The following is a 21,350-nucleotide window of genomic DNA, read 5'->3' as shown; positions in this document are numbered from 1 at the left end:
GCAATAGAAACAAAGCAAGACTAAAAATTCTGCTTCTAAGGGAAAGCAGGCTGATAAAAATAGCTTGTACTCCAGCATCTTAAGGGCCAACTGAAGAGGACAAAAGAAATCTCTTTTCTCCTGCTCCACCAAATCTTTCACTTGCTTTTAGGGGTTTGGGGGAATAAAAAAAAGGTGCAAGACTACTAAGTAGTAGGCTAGATACAGAGGGGACCACATATTCTAGCAACCCTGGGGGTGAAGGAAGAGGATATGGGAGGTAGGACAAAAACGGAGGTGTAGGGAGGACAATTTGGTGATGGGAATCCCCCCTGATTTTATGTAAATATGTACCTAAAATATTATTGTCAACAATATGTAAGCCACTATGATCAAAATAAAAATTATATTAAAAAAAGGCTAAGGAGAGGCCAGCGAGGTGGCACTAGAAGTAAGGTGTCTGCCTTGCAAGCGCTAGCCAAGGAAAGGACCACGGTAGCCAGGAGTAACCCCTGAGCATCTAATGGGTGTGGCCCAAAAAAACAAAACAAAAAAAAATTAAAAAAAGGCTAAGGAGCTAGTAAGTTAGTTAAGAACAGGAGATCCCAAACGTTGTCTTTATGCTTCCAAGTTCAAATATAAACTAACTGAAGATCAGCTCTAACTTGCTCCTCTCCACAAATTTAAGACCTAAAAAACATCACACATTCTGTTAGAACACAGTCTAAATGACTATGAGCATGTGACATGCACAGGGATTACGACCCTTTGGTGAATCTAACAATTCAAAGTCAGTCATTGAAACAGAAGGTAAAAGTGATTTCTACCTTATCCTCTGACTTCAGAGCTGAGCTCTGGAGTAGGATGTGCTTTATCTGCATATCTAATCTCAGGAAGGTAAAGAATGAAGAACAACATAGTAGTGATCTCCACACATGAAAGACACACTTTAAGACTGATCTGTGATTTTCTTTTCTCTTTTTATCTATTTTTTAGTAGAAGATGGTGGTTTACACCTGGTGGTAGGATACTCCAGTATCCAAAGGCTATGGGACAATCAGTGCTGTGCTGGGGCTCAGACTGATACTCCAGTATGCAAAGATAGCATGCATTCCAATCCACTGAGCCACCTCCCTAGCCTCTGATGATGACTTTCAAGGAATAAAAGTGATGGAACCCAAGAAAGCAAAACGGACTGACATATCTTCCTAGAACTGTGAAGCCTGTAGAAATCACTTAAATTCCCTGTCCTTGGGGATGGGACCAGTGTAGGGTAATTCTCCAGCTATAGTTAGTAGCCAAAGGAGTCTTCTTCCAATGTGTAAAAAAGGCTTTTATACCCTATGGAGTTTTATGGATGGGGGGGGTCTTCAATTTGGAATAAGGTCACATTGCCATGTGGATGGCAACTTTACTTCAATCAGGGAAGGTATGGGGAGGAGTAAGGGTAGTATCCTCTGATGTAGTCCACCTATAAAACAAGGGAAGAAAAAGAACACCTGTTCTCTTGGGAGTTTATGGTCCCAAAAGACCTTCTGGATTCACATTTCCCAGAGCCCATCCCTAAAAATAATTTTCTTCTTCTAAACAGAACCTTCTCATAGTCTTTTCTATTACACCAAAGCTAAGTCCATAATAAAAAACAGGCCCTTACACACACCACATAACCCAGACCATTGCTGATCTGTGCCAAAATAGGACTCTGAATAAATGGCTCAGGCTCAATTCACAGTAACACACCAATATAGATATGGCTAATTGACCTAGTAGCAGATGACCCCTCCCCAAAAATGACCATAACAGACCTCAAGTGGCCTATAATTTTTAACCAAAACAAAAATGAAGCTGCCCAGAAGAGGTACGCCATGGTTGATTTGTGCATGGACAGTATCAACTCATAAAAAAAGTAATCAAGGAAAAATCTCAGAAGTAACTGAATCCTGGCTGGATCCTCGGTAAGACCTGAAGAGATGAGCTATCTTTCACCATATGCGTCTCCCTTATGCATCTGTTGGAGAAAAAAATATTGAGTCTAGGAGCAAGAATATGTTTGCTTTCCTAAAAAATGTTTGCTACAATGCAAGCTATCCAAAAAAAGGAGGAAAGAGTGCCATTACTGTTGATTTCTATAAAAGAAAAGTGGGGATAAATATAAGTAATTTTATTAAGACTTTGTGATTGAGATTTTTATGTAAGCATAATCTTTCTGATATATAATATTTATTGATATTCTCATGAGTAAAACTAACTTAGCTGATGACTTTAAAAATTAATCTGTGTTTTGTTGGAAGTTTCTCTCAATATTCCAAAGAAACCAAAATGCCAGGCCTAAAAAAGTGAAGAGCCAAAATTCTATTAGGGAGACTATGACAGTATTAATGTCATGTAAATACAAAATTACTCTGTGATGCTACTAAGAAATATGAGTTTGTTAGATAAGTTTTATCATTCAATCCAAAATTAAATTAGAAGAAATATTTCTCCCCAGAGAAGCCCAGCCCTCACATTCCACAGAGGCAGCTGTGGCTCCTGGATAGAGCCACTTTCCAGGATATCTCCTGGCCTTCTTTCAGGAAATAGATCCTTTCTTTGTTTCTAGAGACTACTAGAGCATAATTTCGCAAGTTGAAATATTCTACATTGGAAAAAATGTTTCTGCACTTTGGGGCCATGTCCAGTGGTATTCAGAAGTTACTCCTGACTCTGTACCCAAGAATCACTCCTGGCAGGCTCCAAGGACTATAGATAATATCTAAGGTCGAACCCAGGTCTGTCACATAGAAGGCCAATAATGTGCTACTTGCTCTGGCCCTGATATAATTTTTTAATTCCTTTTACATCCTCCTCCTAAGTGCACACATTCCTTCAATATTCATGTATTTGGCATCATGATCAACACTTAACATTCCTGAAACAAACAACACTTGCCAATATCTCTCTGTGGTGCTTCCAGAGCCTACTTTAGATTTATTTGAACTGAAATGAGTATTTCCAGGTGTTACCACTAGTGCTCAGAATTCTATCAGAGTTCTAGATTCTTCAGACAGGCTGAGATGTGTAGTTATTTTTTGTTGTTTCTCTTTTTGCCCACTTTTTTGGTCCTTTTTGGTCCACTTTTGCCCATTGTAAACCCTAAGCTCTACCTCCCCACATCTGGCATGAGGCCCAGCAGCCAACCAAGTCTCACTCTGAGTTCTCTGGATCCTAAATCTGGCTCCTAAGGTACCAAATTTAGCATGGAGCCTTGCTCGGCATGAAAAGAATTGGAACAGCTCATTCAAAACCTGGATCATTTTTCAGTCTCCCAAAGAGAGAGACAATTTTAGTAAATCTAAAATAAAAGAATAAATGGCTCAGGTTCAATTCACAGTAATACACCGATCAATACAGACACCAAAAATCACTGTCTTGTATAAGGAGGGGAAAAATCAGCACATTTAATGTAATGTGATGATTTCATAAGTGAAAATCTTGGCATTTCATACATGAGAATGCTCGGCTGATCTAAGCTTTAGAAAGGATGGAGATAAAGTGGAAGCGGGCCCCCAACTTAGCTATAAACAAAAGCCAAATGTGGCATATCTAACGTGTCACTGGAAGTGTGTTCTGACTGGAGTTCCCGCTGTGTTGCAGAGTTTGGCTGCCACTCAGCAGCAGGAATCAATGCTTCATTGTGAATCCGGAGGCTTAGCAGAAACTCAACAGGCCACTGTGTGTTTCCCAGCAAGATCCCTGAAAGAATAAAAATCACTAATTCTGAACCAAGAGGGCAGGAAGTTTGTCCATTTTAAGCCCAAACTCCCCAGCGGTGTTGGAAAAAAATGAAGCTGATGCAATAAAGAGAATGCATAGGTGTTAAACCATCCCCAACTGAGGCCAATACATAGAGGGAAAGAGTGTATTCTGTCTCTTAGGACCTCCCAGCAGAAGACCTCTTGCTATATCTCCTATTAATCTCAGGGAAACCCATTTTAGGTCAACAGGAAAAGCTATGGTCAAAGGCCTTTGACAGGCAAAGGCTCATAGGTGCTAACTGGCAGGAGTCTTTAGCCAAAGTTAGTTCTCATACAAATCAAACATCTAAAAATATGCAAACTGCTCCAAAACTGAGGTCGTAAGAAAAAGCTCTAAGCATTTTTCTTTGAAACATGAATTTCAGAAAAAGCAAAGATATAGTAAGAAAATAACTCAGCTGGAAAAGGAAAGCTAGAATAGGGTACAGGGTACTCCCTTGTGTGCAGTCAACAGAGTTGGATCTTGAGCACCAAGTTCAAGAACCCTACACCAAAAGTGATCTTTGAGCACAGAACCAGTGGTAAGACCTGAGCAAATCAAGGTGTGGATCAAAAAGAAAAAAAAAGAAAAAGAAAAGAAATAATTTTCCTACCACAAAGTTACAGGATAGCAATAAACCAAGATTATATAAATGATTCCAAAGATATTGTTCTCAAGCACTTTCAATGTTATCTTTTTCTCCAAATATATTGTGGCAAATATTAATGTGATATTTTTTAAGTTAACAAAGCTTTTTACAAGTATTCTTTTATTCCAGTAAGTTTCTTTTTAAAGTACCAGAGTCTTGATACAAGGGGAAATTTATGACTAAATAACAGCATGATTTAACATTTAGAAAATGTTCATAACAGTTTATACACTGCTTTAATCTATTTTTTCTGGAAGTGCCACTTCTAGTAACACAGCCTAGGGGGGTTGACCCTGGTGATGCTGTGCTGCTCAGTGCCAGCAGTCTGGGAGTCCAGTGGAGCTCAGAGGACAATGAGGTACATCAAGCATACAAGGTATAAAGTTAACAACCCTTGAGGTCATATTCCCTGGCCCCTATCTGCTGCCCTATCTGTTGGTTTAATTTATTTATTTATTTTTATTTTTTTTATTTAAACACCTTGATTACATACATGATTGTGTTTGGGTTTCAGTCATGTAAAGAACGCCACCCATCACCAGTGCAACATTCCCACCACCAATGTCCCAAGTCTCCCTCCTCCCCACCTAACCCCTGCCTGTACTCTAAACAGGCTCTCCATTTCCCTCATACATTCTCATTATTAGGAAAGTTCAGAATGTAGTTATTTCTCTAGTTAAACTCATCACTCTTTGTGGTGAGCTTCCTGTGGAACTTCCAGCTCTTTTCTCTTTTGTGTCTAAAAATTATTATTGCAAGAATGTCTTTCATTTTTCTTAAAACCCATAGATGAGTGAGACCATTCTGTGTTTTTCTCTCTCTCTCTGGCTTATTTCACTCAGCATAATAGATTCCGTGTACATCCATGTATAGGAAAATTTCATGACTTCATCTTTCCTGACAGCTGCATAATATTCCATTGTGTATATGTACCACAGTTTCTTTAGCCATTCATCTGTTGAAGGGCATCTTGGTTGTTTCCAGAGTCTTGCTATGGTAAATAGTGCTGCAATGAATATGGGTGTAAGGAAGGGGTTTTTGTACTGTATTTTTGTGTTCTTAGGGTATATTCCTAGGAGTGGTATAGCTGGATCATATGGGAGCTCGATTTCAAGTTTTTGGAGGAATCTCCATATCGCTTTCCATAAAGGTTGAACTAGACGGCATTCCCACCAGCAGTTTTAAGCCCACACCCAGTGGTGCAAAACATGTGAGGCATCTCTAACACTCTGAGCCACCTCACCTGTCTGCACACTGCTTTTGTACAGTAGCTTTCCAAATTCAAATTTCCCAAATAACCACATATTTAAATATGTGGTTAAATAAATATTTAAGATTCAACTCAAGTCCATCAAAACTTTGTCCAAATATTCTTGTTGATTTTAGTTGATTCTTTCCTTTTCTTTCCCTACTTACAGTCCTTTTAGTGGACTGATGATTGAATTCATAAAGGCAGATTTATTTACCCAAGATCCATCCAACTACAACACAAAACCCCAGTCAGTTTACTTATACCTCTCTCTACCCTGCCTTGCTTTAGGTTGCAGACTTGGATGGCAAAGTCAGAACTGATATCAACCCTGCCATCAACCAGTAAGTGACTGAAATGTTCCTTGCATCTGTAACTTCATCTGAGTGGGGTAAGGGGCATATATATCAGTACATGGTACACAAAATATTTTGAATGCTATATTATTTCTAAAGCTGTTGTTATTCTCTCTAAGGAAAATAAAGTTCTGAATAGCAATCAGATTACTAAAATAATCTGTACAAAACTAATTTATAAACATGATACAATGGGATCATACATGATCACCTTTGTATACTTCTATTGACTTATGCATTAATAGGATGAATAACAGAAATCTGATATTATATACTAATTCCGGGAATTTGTAAGTGCTTATTAAGTCGTGGGGGGGGGTCTTTTTAGTTATAATTAAAGATCTTGAAAAAAATAAGAGAGAATCCTAGAATTATCTAGATGGATCCAATAACAACACTTGAAAGAGATGCACCAAGAAGAAACACTTACTTAAAAGACAAAAATCACTTAAAGAGGGGCTGGAGAGATAGCATGGAGGTAAGGCGTTTGCCTTTCATGCAAGAGGTCATCGGTTCGAATCCCAGCGTCCCATATGGTCCCCCGTGCCTGCTAGGAGCAATTTCTGAGCATGGAGCCAGAAGTAACCCCTGAGCACTGCCGGGTGTGACCCAAAAACCACAAAAAAAAAAAAATCACTTAAAGATGAAGGCCAAGATTGTGGGCATAGCTATAACCCAAGCGCTACAGCAGTAATTACAAAGAAGAGGAAATGAAAGAAATGAGCCCCTCCCCAGACTGGTGAGTGGGTGGGATGTAACTCTACTGACATACTGAGCTTCAGATTTCAAGAACTATAAGAGTGAATTTTGGTGTCCAGAGTGACAGCACAGCAGTAGGGCATTTGCCTTGCACATGGCCAACCCAAGACAGACACAGGTTCAATTCCAGGCATCTCATATGGTCCCCTGAGCCTGTCTGGATCAATTTCTGAACACAGAGCCAAAAGTAACCCCTGAGTTACACAACGTGTAACTCAAACACACACACACACACACACACACACACACACACTAAAAATTAGAAAAAAAGAGTGAATTCTGTTGTTTGCCATCACCAAATTTATTATTATGTATTATTCCAACACCAGGAAAAAAAATCATTTGCAAGAAACAAATAAAGGAGGGAAGAGAAAACATTAGCTAGAACAGTACTTCTTAAAGAATCAGTAAAAAGCAAGGGAAACCCAACTGAAAATTGGACTTAAAAACATAAAACTAGACTGGGGGATATTACAGAGAGTAGGGCACTTGCTTTGCACAAGGCCAACTTGGGTTTCATAAGGCCTTATGAGCACCTCTAAGAATAATTTCTGAATGCAGAACCAAGAGTAAGTCTTGAGTAGAGCTGGGTGTGACACCCCCCCCCATCTGTAAAACTGTTCAGAAACTGCAATATGGAAATACAATCCAAAAAAACTATGTCCACTTTGTAACTTCTGTGTCTTATACAAGGTAAAACATCTGACCACTGCCAGGCAGAGCCAGAGAATTTGGAAGAAATAGCTAGGTCAATACAGTGGTTCCTTTTGGGAGCAGACATCCTGTCCACAGCCAGTATAGGCTTCTTCCTGCGGCTTATGAGAACCCAGAGCATACTCAGGGCTGGTGCAAAAACAGCGTTAGGAGCAATAAAAAGGGGTCCCTCAGTGAGGACAGTGATGAAGATATATATATGAGATATATTATATCATATATGTATATATATGTATGTGTACATACATATGTGTATGCATGTGTTTATGTGTGTATATACATATACACATGTGTGTGTACATACATGATATATATCATATATAACTCATCTAAATGAGATCTATAGAAAGATATATAGATAGATAGATTGTAAAGACTAATAAGGTCTGGGACATTTGAGTGTATTTTCCAAAAAGAAAAAAAAAAGATTTATTCATTAAAATCAGTATTTGCAGGGCAGTCTGGGGGAGGAATCCTGTCTTAGTTGCTGAAAATCAAATTGTTAGATAAAGTTCCTTCTTTCTGAAAAAAAGGATCTGGGTCTCGGGAGCTCCTAAGATTTATTTTTTGATGGGTTGGGGCTAGTTCCAGCAATGCTCCTGGTTTAATCCTGGCTCTGTATTCAGAGTGACTTCTGGCAGTGCTCAGGAGACCCTCTAGGTGCCAGGGATGAAACCAGGTGGTATAAAAAATAAGCACTCTGCTCACTATACTATTTCTTTCATCCCTAACGATGCTTTTCTATTAAAGTAAATGATCTAAGTTTCTATATTTTGTATTCATTATTTCACTTGCCCTCAAAACTGACTGTGAGTTATTTGTTATTACCTCACTTTATACTGGATAATCTGAGGCATGGAGTTTGAGTAACTAATTCTGCATTAAAAGGCAAATAAAGAGGAGCAAAGTTTGATATGCCACAAGCTGTACTCAAGGGTGTTGCTCTTAATCAGCTAAGAAATAGAAGTAAAGAATTATGAGAACACAGGTAAGATAGAGACCAACTTACCACTAAGCAGAGTGTGTTATAGAAGAAAAGTGCAGTGAAAAGACATATTAGTCTGAAAGATAAGTTAGCCAGAAGTGATCTCACTGCAGAAATATATGTATGAAAATAGGATGTGAGGTGGAACCAGCTGGGTTCAGAAACAATGAAATTCATGAAATTCATAAGAGATAGGAGCCAAGTCAGGTTTAAACTATGAAAGACTTTGCTTTCTCTCAATAGAACATTATTTCAGTTCAAGGTAAGAACTCTCTAAGAATTATGGGTGTAAAATGATCTAGTATGTTCTCTCAATAATACATCTCATTCCTACTAGAGGAAATGTCAAGGTGTGTTCACTGTTTACATCATTTGTAAGTCCCTTGAATACTATTAAAATCATAATATTCTGCCCAGCAAAAAAAAAAAAAGAAGAACAATATGTCTGTATGTGCGTGTGTGTTGTGTGTGTGTGCGCGCGCGCGCGTGTGTGTGTGTGTGTGTGTGTGTGTGTGTGTGTGTGTAACTCAGTGCTTCTCAAATAGTGGGGCGTGCCCCCCAGGTGGGGCATGAGGCTCCATAAAGGAGGGCTCGTTTGACCTCGGCAAACATTGTCATAAAAAGTTAAGCCCCATGTTTATGTCTCTGCCTGTCTCTGGAGCTGAGAGTTACTGTGGCCTGCTACAAACCCACTTCAAAAAGCTATGCATTGCAAAACGTGCTCATGATAGCCATTCATCCAGATATCACCTCAGATTAAAAAATCAGCTCAAATTATTTGATATATTTTTGTTTTGCAGGTTAAAGATTTTTTAATAAAGATACTATTTACAGTCATGTGGGTGGGCACGAAAAATGTTTTCTTCTTCCTAGGGGGGCACGACAGAAAATAATTCAGAAGCACTGGTTTAACTGAAGAATCTCCTAGGGCTCATGCTAGCCTTCCTAGTCAAATGTCTTTTCCAGATCTCTGTATTTTCTTTTATCAACCCCCTCCAATAAGGATGTGAATACTGAATTCGGAGAATCTCTGTAGAAGAAATGGGAGTACTGAGCTAGAGAATTAAATGAGGGAGTCCTTTGAGGAGTTTTGACTGAAAAGCAAGCTGATGAATAAGGGACCTGCAAAAGATGGTCAAGTCTTGATTAAATAACTGAAATTTTGGATACAATTGCAAAGCTCAATTTCCATTGTTTGGGGGTCATATTTGGCAATGCATAGGTTTCATTCCTGCTCTGTGCTAAAAGAAAACTCCTGAAGGTAACAGGGGGTACCACCTATGTGGGATGTAGGATATTGAACTTGGTCAATACCAAGCAAGGTAAGATATTTGCTATTCTGTCTCCCTAGAACCAAGACCAAGAATTTAACATCTCTGAACAATGATATACTTAAATAACCTCTCCCAACAACAGCTGACTTAAACCTCTCTAAAAAAGATTGCAGTCATGAAATTCTATACACGATTAAACTCATCAAGCCACAGAAGACCGCTGTGTTTGGGAATGGTAGAAATAAGAATGAGACAAAGTATTTTAATTTGGTGCAAAGTTTCAACAATTCAAGGGTCTCTACAAAGAACACAGTTTATATCCTTTATGAAGGGGACTTTAGTGCTACGTAAGTGAGTTAAATCATCTAAAATTGGCTACAGTATCAAGGGACAAACAGTTGCTTGCTTACTCTATGTTTACTTTAAAAAAGAAGTTGGAAACAAAATTCTCAGGCCAAAGAGCCAGTCAACAAAAATACAAATGCTAGATAATGGCAATGTTTAGTAGGGAAAATTCCAGCATGAAGCAAAAGTTGAATAAGCAAAAAACACATCTCTTAAGAAAGTGCTGAAATCAACAAAATAATGAATACAGTAAAACTTATCTATGGGTGGAAATCCTCTCATAAAAGGACAGTGGATTAGGACTTCTCTATCTTCCCTAAAGAGAATGCTACTTAATTCTGGAAGATTCTTTGAGGACCAAACTTTTTCTCCACCCCACCCCACCCCAAGAACTGTGGCACTGAATCGAGCACTATTATAGGCATAATAGTAAAGAGTTTATTTAGTAAATATTAAACGGACTTTACTTAAATGCAGAATTACATTTTTGAGTTCAATCCTATAATGGTATGTAATGAGATTAATAAGACTCAACTAGATAAACAAAGAACCACAATTTTGAAACACAGTTTACTGTTTAAGATATTATGCTTTATTGGCAGTGAAATTATGGAGTTTTGGGAAAACCAAATATTTTCTCTGTAATTCTGATTTCAGAAACAAGATATATCAACCAATATATATTCTGATTAATATAAAAAGAGGAACATGTGTTGCCTGGATAAATGGTGCCCAAGCACATTTGGCCTGCACCTCCCCTCCTGAGATGTGGTCTTTCGTTCTTGAACTATGGGACAAGTGCTAGAGCTCTATCCACCTTTGGAGAAGCCTGTGTGCTCCTTGAGTACTCATTACTTACTCTCTCCCTCTCTCCCCCTTCTCTCTCTTTGAGTATTCACAACACTCTTTCTGTTTCATCCTCTCCCTCCCCTCCTCAGTACCTTCCAGTAAAATCTGTTTTAAGAAAATACTTCAATTTAGCTTATTGTAGCTAAATAAAAATAACATGTTCTTGGACAACCTAGATAGCACAGCTGACCAGGGATTCAATCTCTGGCATTGTATAAGGTCTCCTGGCACCACCAGGAGTGATCTGTGAGCACAGAGCCAGGAGAAAACCTTCAGCAGTTAGGTGTGGCGCCCCCAAACAAGAATAACAAAAGCAACACAGTCTCATGTTTTATTCAAGAATCTAATCTAGGGGCTGGAGCAATAACACAGCTGGTAGATGCTTGCCTTGCATATTAACAACCCAGGTTCAAACCCCAGCATCCCATAGAGTCATCAGAACATTGTCCGATGTTCCTGATTTCAGAGCCAGAAGTAAGCCCTGAGCACCATCAGGTGTAACCCAAAAACTAAACATATTTTTTTCTTCTAATGTGATACCTAAAAATTTAGCAATGATTTCAAATATGAATTCCTATATGAACAATTTTTGGAAAGTAAAATAATCCAGCTTTGTAAATATGATGCATTTTGGCACTGTTCCATGTTTTAAACATTTCAGTGTTTCTTAATATAAATATATGGTATTTTAAATGTTTGCCATATAACTAGAGTTCCCATTTCTGTATAGTTTAAAGAAAAATCTTCTGACTCAACAGTTACAAATATTGCTTTGTATATCTGTGCAGAAAATCTAATGCTTGCAAACATCTTAACAAAATGTTACACAAGATCTGTAATACTAATAATAAAGCTAATAATTAAATTACTACTTCAGTTATGCATCACCCAATTTACTGAACCCAGTTACATAACCCAGATAATCTCTGCTGTCTTCCTGTCTGACCAGCTTGGTTTAATGCAAAAGAACAGATGGGGGAGGAAAGGACACTAGACACATCTGTATATATGTATAAAATCTAACTTTTTAAAAATCTTCAGCAGACCTCACGGCTGTGACAATAGCGAGCTTTTGTCTACTTTTCCCACCTGCAGTTTTTCACTAAAATACAGAACTTCCCATATAAAAACAACAACTGAAGTATGACAATAATCTACTAGTCTGGGACAAGAATCACTTCCAGCATTCATAGGATTATCTATACATTTGACTAAAGAAATTCTTACCTTTGAGAATACAAATGGATACAATTTTCTGAGATAGCAAAGAGAATATAAAGAAAAGGAAAAAATTTCTTGTAACCCAATTTATCCAGCTTAGCACCTTCATCATGCTCAAGCCTCTGCTGTTGTTGAAAACAAACAGTTAATCATCACCCTGAACACACACACACACACACACACACACACACACACACACATACACATACCATACACAGAGACATATAAAACACATACACGCAATTAAACTTTCCATGTTCATAAAATGCTATAGATTCAAAAGCAAATGAAGAAATGGGTGAAAATATTTTAAAGAAAAGGATCTGGCATTCCTATAAAGAACTTTAACAAAATATTAAAAGGACTGGAGAGTGGGGGGAAGAGAGTCAACAAATAGCAAAATTAACTGTTAGAATATTTTTCAATGTTTCCAAAGAATCAATATTTTGTCAAACAATTGGCTTTTGGGCATCATGAACATATGAATATAAATGGATGCAATCTTTCTGAAGGGCATTTTGACAGAAATCCATTAATAAATTTATGATGATTTATCTTACTTAAATAATCAGGAATGTGCAAAAAGTTGAAGAGTACAGAAAGATGTTAGTCACTGCAAAATTTAGCACTGAGAGTAACAGCCTTGACTTGGAAAAAGTATCAATCCCAAGACAGAATTGAATAAAAATATGTTTTTTGTGCAAAGAGCAATGTGCATTAAGAAAATTATGTTCTCATAAAAACATGTAAAATTTAAAGCACATAAGAAATTATAGTTTAAGACTATTTTATGGTAAAGTTTATGATAGTTAAAATATTAAATCATATTACTCTAATTTTCAAACACAAGTTAAAAACTCAAGGAAGTATAATTACTGCAATGACAATGTGTTTCATCATTAAATAATATTTTCTCTTCCATACTTGTGTATGTATATATATACACATGTATATGCTGCTGCCAAGGATTAAACCTGAGTTGGTGGCATGCATGTCCTACCTTATATAGTATCACTCAGACACTGTCTTCCTTCTATTTTTGATATTTTCTAAATTTTCTTCCTGAAAAATATATCTTAAACAAAAGATAGTTAAAAAGAGAAATAAACTAGTCCTAAAAGTAAATAAGTATACAGAAAAGTTTATGCTAAATATTCCAAGATTTGAATTCAAATTAGGTGTATAAGTTTTCTTTTATGTTTTCTTTTTTAATTTTAGGCCAAAAATAAAATTTCTCAGAAGCCCCCAAAAAAGTCTAGAGTTGCTTGAAAACACTTTTGGCAGTGCTCTAAAGATCCTCTAGGCCCTGTGCCTAGAAGTCACTTCTGGAAATGTTCAGGGAATCTTGTGGTACAAGGCACAAGCATGCATTCTAATGCATAACAAATGCTCAGCCTACTGAGAAATCTCTGTGGCCTAAAGCTCTGTTTTAAAGGGCCATCTACATAATGGAAACTCTCCTAGAGACAAGTTAAGGTAATGATATTACATAATGCTATAACTTATGAAGTTCATTCACTTATTAAATAAATAGTTTCGTGGTATGTAGCATGCACCATTCTATGACTCAGGAATACTGAGTGAGTCAGCCTAGTTAAAGACAATTTATTTATGAACTAGGCTTCTGAATGGTATCTTCATGGGGATGGGAGAGAGAGGATCCCTTGTACTTATTTTAGGAGAATACATTTAAAAATGTGTTGGAGGGGCCAGAGTGGGTGTTGCAAGCAGTAGGAAGTTTTCCTTGCACGTGCTAACCTAGGACTGACCACAGTTCAATCCCACCTGCATCCCATATGGTCCACAAACCAGGAGCAATTTCTGAGCACATAGCCAGGAGTAAACCCTGAGCATCACTGGGTGTGGCCCCCCCAAAAAAGCTTTGAAAAATAGTAAGTGGATAAAAAGGATTAACACAACCACAGTCAGAAATGTGGCTCCTGAAAGAGCACATGCTTCTGGTATGCAAGGCCCTAGATTTGATTCCTGGTACTTCAAAGAAAAATAAAGGATAGAAAAAAGGTCCCGGGAGATAACTCAAAGGATTAAGAACACATACTTGCATGCAGAAGGAATAAATCTGAACCCCAGTACCACATAGCCTCCGAACATTAAGCCAGGAGTAAGCTCTGAACAATGATACAGGTATAGACCCTGAGCATAAATGAGCATGGCCCTAAAACAAAATTGTCATTTTCTAAAAATGACAAATGAGAGCCAGAGTTGTAGTTCAGTGTTAGAATATTTGCTTATTTATAGCTCTGGGTTGTATACTAGTACCCAAAACAATAATAATAGTTGTTATTTATTATTATTATTATTATTATTATTATTATTATTATTGACATAAAATTAAAAGGAAATCGGGATATGGGATTGGGGCTGGACCACACCCAGCAATAGTGTCCAGAAGCTAATCCTAGCTCTGGGCTCAATGGCGACCCCTGGTGGTGCTCAGGGGGCCATAGTGGTGAAAAAAACGGGGTCAGGGGCTGGTGATATAGAGATAAGGCATTTGCCTTGCATGCAGAAGGACAGTGGTTCGAATCCTGGCATCCTATATTGTCCCTCTAACCTGCCAGGAGCGATTTCTGAGTTTAGAGCCAGGAGTAACCCCTGAGCGATGCCAGGTGTGACCCAAAAAAACAAAACAAAAACAAAACAAAAAAAACCCGGTTCAGTCACATACTGCAACTGGGATTTTAACTGAGTAGCCCTTATCTATTTGTGTTGTTGTTGCTATTGTTGTTCCTGTTGTTCTTGTTGTTTTTAACAAGCTTCCTTGTCTTAATTGCCAATTTATGTAGTTTGGGCCTCAATATGGAGTCAAATAAAAGTATTCAATAACTGCAAATCTAGAATGAAAATATAGTAAGATAAAAATATTAAAAAATATATAGTAAGATAATTTAAAAGACTGAAAATATATATATTTACATTTCGATATATTATGTCTCTATTTTCACTTTAAGATCTCCATTTCATGAATAGACACTTCTCTGAGGATGACAAAAGGATGGCTAACAAACACATGAAAACATGCTCACCTTCACTCATCATCAGAGAGATCCAAATCAAGACAACAATGAGATACCACCTTACACCAGTGAGGATGGCTCACATCAAAAATACTGAGAACAATCTTTGTTGGCGTGGATGTGGTATGAAGGGAACTCTCATCCACTGCTGGTGGGAATGCCCCCTAGTCCAACATCTATGGAGAACAGTCTGGAGAGTACTCAAAGAACTCAGAATTGAGCTCCCTTTTGACCCAGCAATTGCACTCCTAGGTATATACCCCCAAGTTGGAAGAACATTCATTCCAAAATACGTGTGCACCCCACTATTTATCGCAGCACTCAGTATAATAGCCAAATCTTGGAACCAACCGCGATGTCCAACAACAGATGAATGGATCACTAAGATGTGGTATCTATACACAATGGAATATTACATGGCAGTCAGAAATGATACAATCACAGATTTTGCAGCAACGTGGATGGACTTAGATCATGTTATGTTAAACGAAGTAAGTCAGAAGACAAAAGATAAACACAGAATGGTAGCACTATTCTGAAGCACATAGAACATACATCTCAATCACAACTAATACTTAACAATCAAATAACAGGGTCTAACAGGGTAGAAACTCCAACCACTGTAATAGTCAACATATACCTCGGAACAGTGCCCAAAACACATGAAAAAGGAACAACACAAACTCGCGACTACACATTATACCACAAAGAAAACAGCAACACCAGAACAGCAGCATAGAGAGAACAGGTACGTAATTAACCTTCTACAATAATGGCCCATAATAATCATGTAGAGATTGTATACAGGAACACAGGTAAAGAATACCAAGGCAAACCACTGGCTCCAATGGAAACATCCCATAAAACTACGTATTAATGCCTCTATCTTACTATATTTAAAATAACCTCTCAGCTTTTCTGTCCACAGGCGTTCTTGGATACAAAGGGCGGACAAGCTAAGATGGCAACTCGGGATACCACACGAGATACCATACCCAGTTTGCACTACGAGTTGGCCCTGAGAAAACTCTTTAACATACACTTTATCCCTAGGTTTACCTTCTTTTAGGGTTTCAAGCACGTGACCAGTCAGACCACCGAAGCAGTAACAGCGACGTACAGACCCAAACTACATGCTCTATTCACTGAACACATTCAAGCAAACCAGCATTCCCTTGCTATTTTCTCCTCTCTTCTCACCACTTTCTTGGTTATTTTTTCTTTTCTATTCTTTTCTTTACTTTCTATCCTTTCTCTTCTCACTTTCTTTCTAATGTATTTTTCTCTTTTCTCCCTCCCTACCCCTTCCATACACCTTACCCTTTCCCCCCTCTGGAACTATCCCTCCACCCCTCAATCCCATCCAGACCTCCCTCTATATTAAAACACTTCACCCTCAGTCCTTAATCTATTAGGCAACAAGATCGACCTCCTACCCCAACGAACCAGTACCCAGCACCCAAGAGAAGGGACACCCAGTCAAACCCACACCTCGTCCTGGGCAAGAAAAGACAGCCAACTCCCCTGCGGACTCATGCTGCGAGGCCCTCCCTACCAACTCCCCCTAACATGGACTGTTTCTTGAAACCGGACCTAGGTCCAAAAGTATCCCCAATGCAAGAACTCTTCCAAGACCTCCCTGCCGCAAATTTTTACCAACCTGAAGAAGGTCAGGGGGTGTGATAGGAAGATGCCTGGGAACCCACACATCACAAGAAAAACCCAAAAGACAATGGGAAAAACTGTACTTCCAACATAGGCATAAGACCTGTAATACACCACTTCGTTATCTGCTCTCCCCCAAATGTAAGGTAGTCTTTTGCACCACTTTGGTCCTTTAAAAACTTCGCTAACTCATTTTCGTTCTTTTTTTTTTTTTTCTTCCTCTTAAATTTATTAATTTATTTTTTTAAATGTTGGTCCTATATATACATTTGTGAGCACATACGTTTTTATTTATTTTATTTTATTATTATTATTATTATTATTATTATATTTTTTTTTATCATTTTTGGGTATGTGACCTGTGTCTGTTATCCCCTCTATCCACCCCCAACCACACCGACAATACAATGTGGCTCCACCTCCCCCTGCAAAGACACACTAAATAATGGGGAAACCTTACATATAAAAAAAAAGAGCTCTTATCTACTAGAGATGGGAACTCATAGTTGTTTACAATACAGGGGTATCTCCTACCTTGAAAATATGTCATGTGGAATCACTTAGACCTCAGATGATTAGATGCCATTCATCCAGCCTTGAACCCTGGATCCCAGACATAGAATCGGCACAGCTCTTCACAACAGCTACAGGAAACAAACTCCATCTGGAACAGCCTTAATACTGCGGGGTCAACAACAAGGACCAGCTCTAACATGATATCCTGACAAAGAGGAAAATGTGAACAACTTGACCTTAGAGCAGATTAGCCTACCTTACCAGCTAACGACAAGACAAAACCAGAAGACTCGGCACCCTTTGGTAGGTCCAAAAGCCAAGATCGTGACTTACAGATGACTGGCTACTAGAACCACGACCAGACAGTATACATCTTGGGACCAATAAAAAAGCCCTAGTTTAGGGTTTGAACTATGACTTGCACAATAAGCATGACCCCCAGTCCCAAAGGTCTGACAGAGACAACTGCAACAGAATGGGCCTTCTGGAAGCACAAAGAAAGACGCTAACCTAGGTGCCATCCTAGGTTCAGTGCAAAGACCAAGGTCACCAACCACAGAAGATGGACTAAAACGACACTGAGGTAACAGAACCTCTAGAACCACAAAGACTGACCTCACCATAAGTCCTACCTCAGGATCTGTGCAGATACTGAGACCTCTAAACACAGAGCTCTGAGTGTATCACCCTGGACAGAACAGAAGTCTTCCACACGCCAAAAAACACCACCAGGAGAATAAATGATCCTGAGCAAAGTCTGGAGCTGATCCCATGACAGTATACTCCAAGGACGGAGAAACCCCATATTTCTTAGGCCATGTGAATTCCTTTTCGAATGACCCCAATATTTACTGTGCCAGTGCAGGAGGGGAAAAAACAAAAATACAAAAAGCACAAAAACTTAGTATTTTATATATATGTATATATGTGTGTGTGTGTATATATATATATACATATATATCTTTTACCTTCATTTATTATTGTTATTATTATTTTTATTTACCTATCTATTTTGGTCGATTTCTCTGTTTGGGTGTGATTATTGAAATCGTCGTCCCCAATTATACTTATTTTTTTCTATTCTTTTCTTTTCCCTCGTTATGTGCTATGCCATGTTTCTTATTTCAAGACCATGGCGTGTTTTTGGTTTGTTTGTTTGTTTTTGTTCTGTTTTTTGTTTGTTTGTTTGTCTGTCTGCTTTGCTTTGTTTTTCGGCTGTTTTTTTGTGGTGCTTATCGATATAGCTGGAGTCCTCACTGGATAATTGACACTTTTTTTGGTACTGGTGGAGTGTTTCACCTTCTTTCTCTCCTTCATCTCCCAAATCGATGATGAGAACCTCTAGAAGGATTCCACCCATTTTGGGAGTATTAGACTCTTACCCCAGTTTATTTATCTTCTCCTTCTCAGGCAAAACCACGCAAGTTGAACTAGCTAGTCCTGCCTACAGTTAGAGGGGGAGATAAGGGAGGCATCAAGACCAAACAGGTGCAAGACTACTAAGTAGTGGATTGGATACAGAGGGGACCACATATTCTAGCCGCCCTGGGGGTGAGGGAAGAGGAAATGGGAGGTAGGACAACAACGGAGGGGTAGGGAGGACAATTTGGGGATGGGAATCCCCCCTGATTTTATGTAAATATGTACCTAAAATGTTATTGTCAACAATATGTAAGACACTATGATCAAAATAAAAATTATATTAAAAAAAAATAGAAAATGTTAAAAATTCCTGGTTTAATGTACTTGTCTAGCAGACACATGTTGTAGGTTCAAACCCCAGGGTTATCTTGTGATCATACATTGAGTGATTCCCATTGAGAAGGCAAACAAAAATATATTTATTTGTATATTTAAATAAATAAGAAATAATAGCAAAAAAAAAAAAAAAGATCTCCATTTCAGTACTTAAATCCTTTTTAAAGTGGAATAGATTATTTTGACACTTTACAAATGGAAGAAATCTTCCTGAGATTTTTTTCTTTGACACAGCTCTGTGACACTAAATAAGATCAATTAAAAATCACTTTTCTGGACTGGAGTTTACAGCATATGCTGTACAGAACGTACAGAGGGTAGGGTTTTAGCCCTTGCAAAGGGCTAAGCTGGGTTCAATCCCTAATGGTCTTCCAAGCCACCAGGAGTGGTCTCTGAGAACAGAGCCAGGAGTAAGCCCTGAGCCCTTCCAGGTATGCCCCCTGTCAAAAACAAAAACAAAAGACAGAGAAGTCTTTGCTAACTTCCCTCACCAACCACCCACCCAGGCTCATTATTAGCCTATTCTTGTCATACTCATTGCAGTGTAATTTCTGACTTTTAGTGTGTCCACTAAAATCAAGCCCATGACAATAGGAAGTTGGCCTCTTTGTCCGTCCCTTGAGCTTTAATTCCAAGTCCAGCATTGCCAACACACACCAAATGCATCAGCTAAGGAAAAGTTGTAGCACTCAGGATGTGAGAAGATGCATGTTCAGCTTACAGAAACCTAAACTTACTTAGGTCCCACATTTTCCTCATGAGTTACCATAGCTTCACTCAATAAAAGGTGCTTCTCAAATGCTTTGGACCACTTGGGAAAGGGCATTAACAACCAAATATCTTGGGCTGGAGTGATTGAAGAGGTGTTAAAGTGCTTGCTTTTCATACAGCCAACCCTAGTTCCATCCCTTGCATCATAAGGTTCACTTATCCCACCCATCACTGCCAAGAATGATGTCTGAACACAGAGCCAGGGCTAAGGGCAGAGAACCTCTGATGGTGGTCTAACTCCTCCCATCCCCAACAAAATTAGATCAAATATCTTTTTCCAGAGGCATGGCTTGCTGAAAACCTGGCATGGAGCCCAAAGGGCAGGCTCACCTGAGTTGGCCAATTAGTACTATGACAAAATTAGCATTTCTGCTTGTGAGAAATATTAATAATATCAAGGAAATGGTTTTTATATGCCAAATTTAACTTTCTATGAAAGGATAAAATAAAATAACAGAATTGTTACAGTTCATTATTATCTTAATAAGTAAAAATTATGTTGCTTCTATTACAGTGATTTATGAATAGAGAGGAATGTCTAGAAAATGATAGATCCTGACCTAAGTGAACAGCAGGACCAGGAAAAGTCCATAAAACAAAGCAGAACTAGTCCAATACCATCAGTATATTCCAAATCAAGAGCAAGAGTGGCTTCACTACTGAGGTATCTGTGCCCCATTTTCTTCTTTTGATGTAGCAACACTACCTCCCTTCACTCCTAGAAGGACAAGAATTAGCCTTAACTGATAATATATACCTAATGATTGTCTCCTCAAAAGGAACAACAGACTACAAAAATCATTCTTTGAGTTTCTTTCTTTTTTTGGTGGGGGGTAGGAAACACACTGGTGGCACTCAGGGGTTACTCCTGGCTCTGAGCTCAGAAATCAAAATTCCTGGCAGGCTGAAGAGTCAATGTGGGATGCCAGGGATTGAACCCAGATTGGCCTCGTGCAAGGCTAACGTCTTATGCATTGTGCTATTGCTCTGGCCACTTTCTGAGTTTCTAATACTTATGTGGTTACTACAATATTCATTGAATGTTTTGTTTTTAGGCCATATTTAGAGGTGCTAGGGATTAGCTATGACTATGTACTAAGAAATATATCCTAGTAGTGCACAAGGGATGATACAGGATACCAGGAATCAAATCCAGGGAGGATGCATGCAAGCAAGACAAATGCACTGTACCCACTGCACACTTCCAGAAATCACCGAGTTTTAAAGTTTTTCCCTAGAGGTGTATTTTGCAGCCAATCTCTCCTCAAAGCATATTGGAAAGAAACTGATGTGGCACAGATTTTGCTACTAATGGCACCTTCCTGATGTTTCCATACAGCCAAGCTAAATGTGTGGACACTACCTCCTACAAAGCCGTCCTTCTGCCATCATGGATGGAGCAGAGCTCTGGACCACCACCAAGTCCTGTCTGGGGTTGGAAAGAAGCC

The 21,350-nt window shown here is 38.6% G+C and overlaps 1 protein-coding gene across 1 annotated transcript in view; it reads right to left on the bottom strand.

The window, feature by feature from the left end:
- PTPRM (protein tyrosine phosphatase receptor type M) overlaps positions 1 to 21,350 on the bottom strand; it is an 829,551-nt gene that overhangs the window by 770,460 nt on the left and 37,741 nt on the right. The gene's annotated exons all lie outside the window — the stretch shown is intronic.

The sequence above is a fragment of the Suncus etruscus genome, chromosome 3 (assembly GCF_024139225.1).
Source record: "Suncus etruscus isolate mSunEtr1 chromosome 3, mSunEtr1.pri.cur, whole genome shotgun sequence".
In the NCBI taxonomy this organism is placed as follows: domain Eukaryota; kingdom Metazoa; phylum Chordata; class Mammalia; order Eulipotyphla; family Soricidae; genus Suncus; species Suncus etruscus.
The sequence above is the reverse complement of the archived record's forward strand: the minus strand, read 5'-3'. Positions and strand labels throughout refer to the sequence as shown.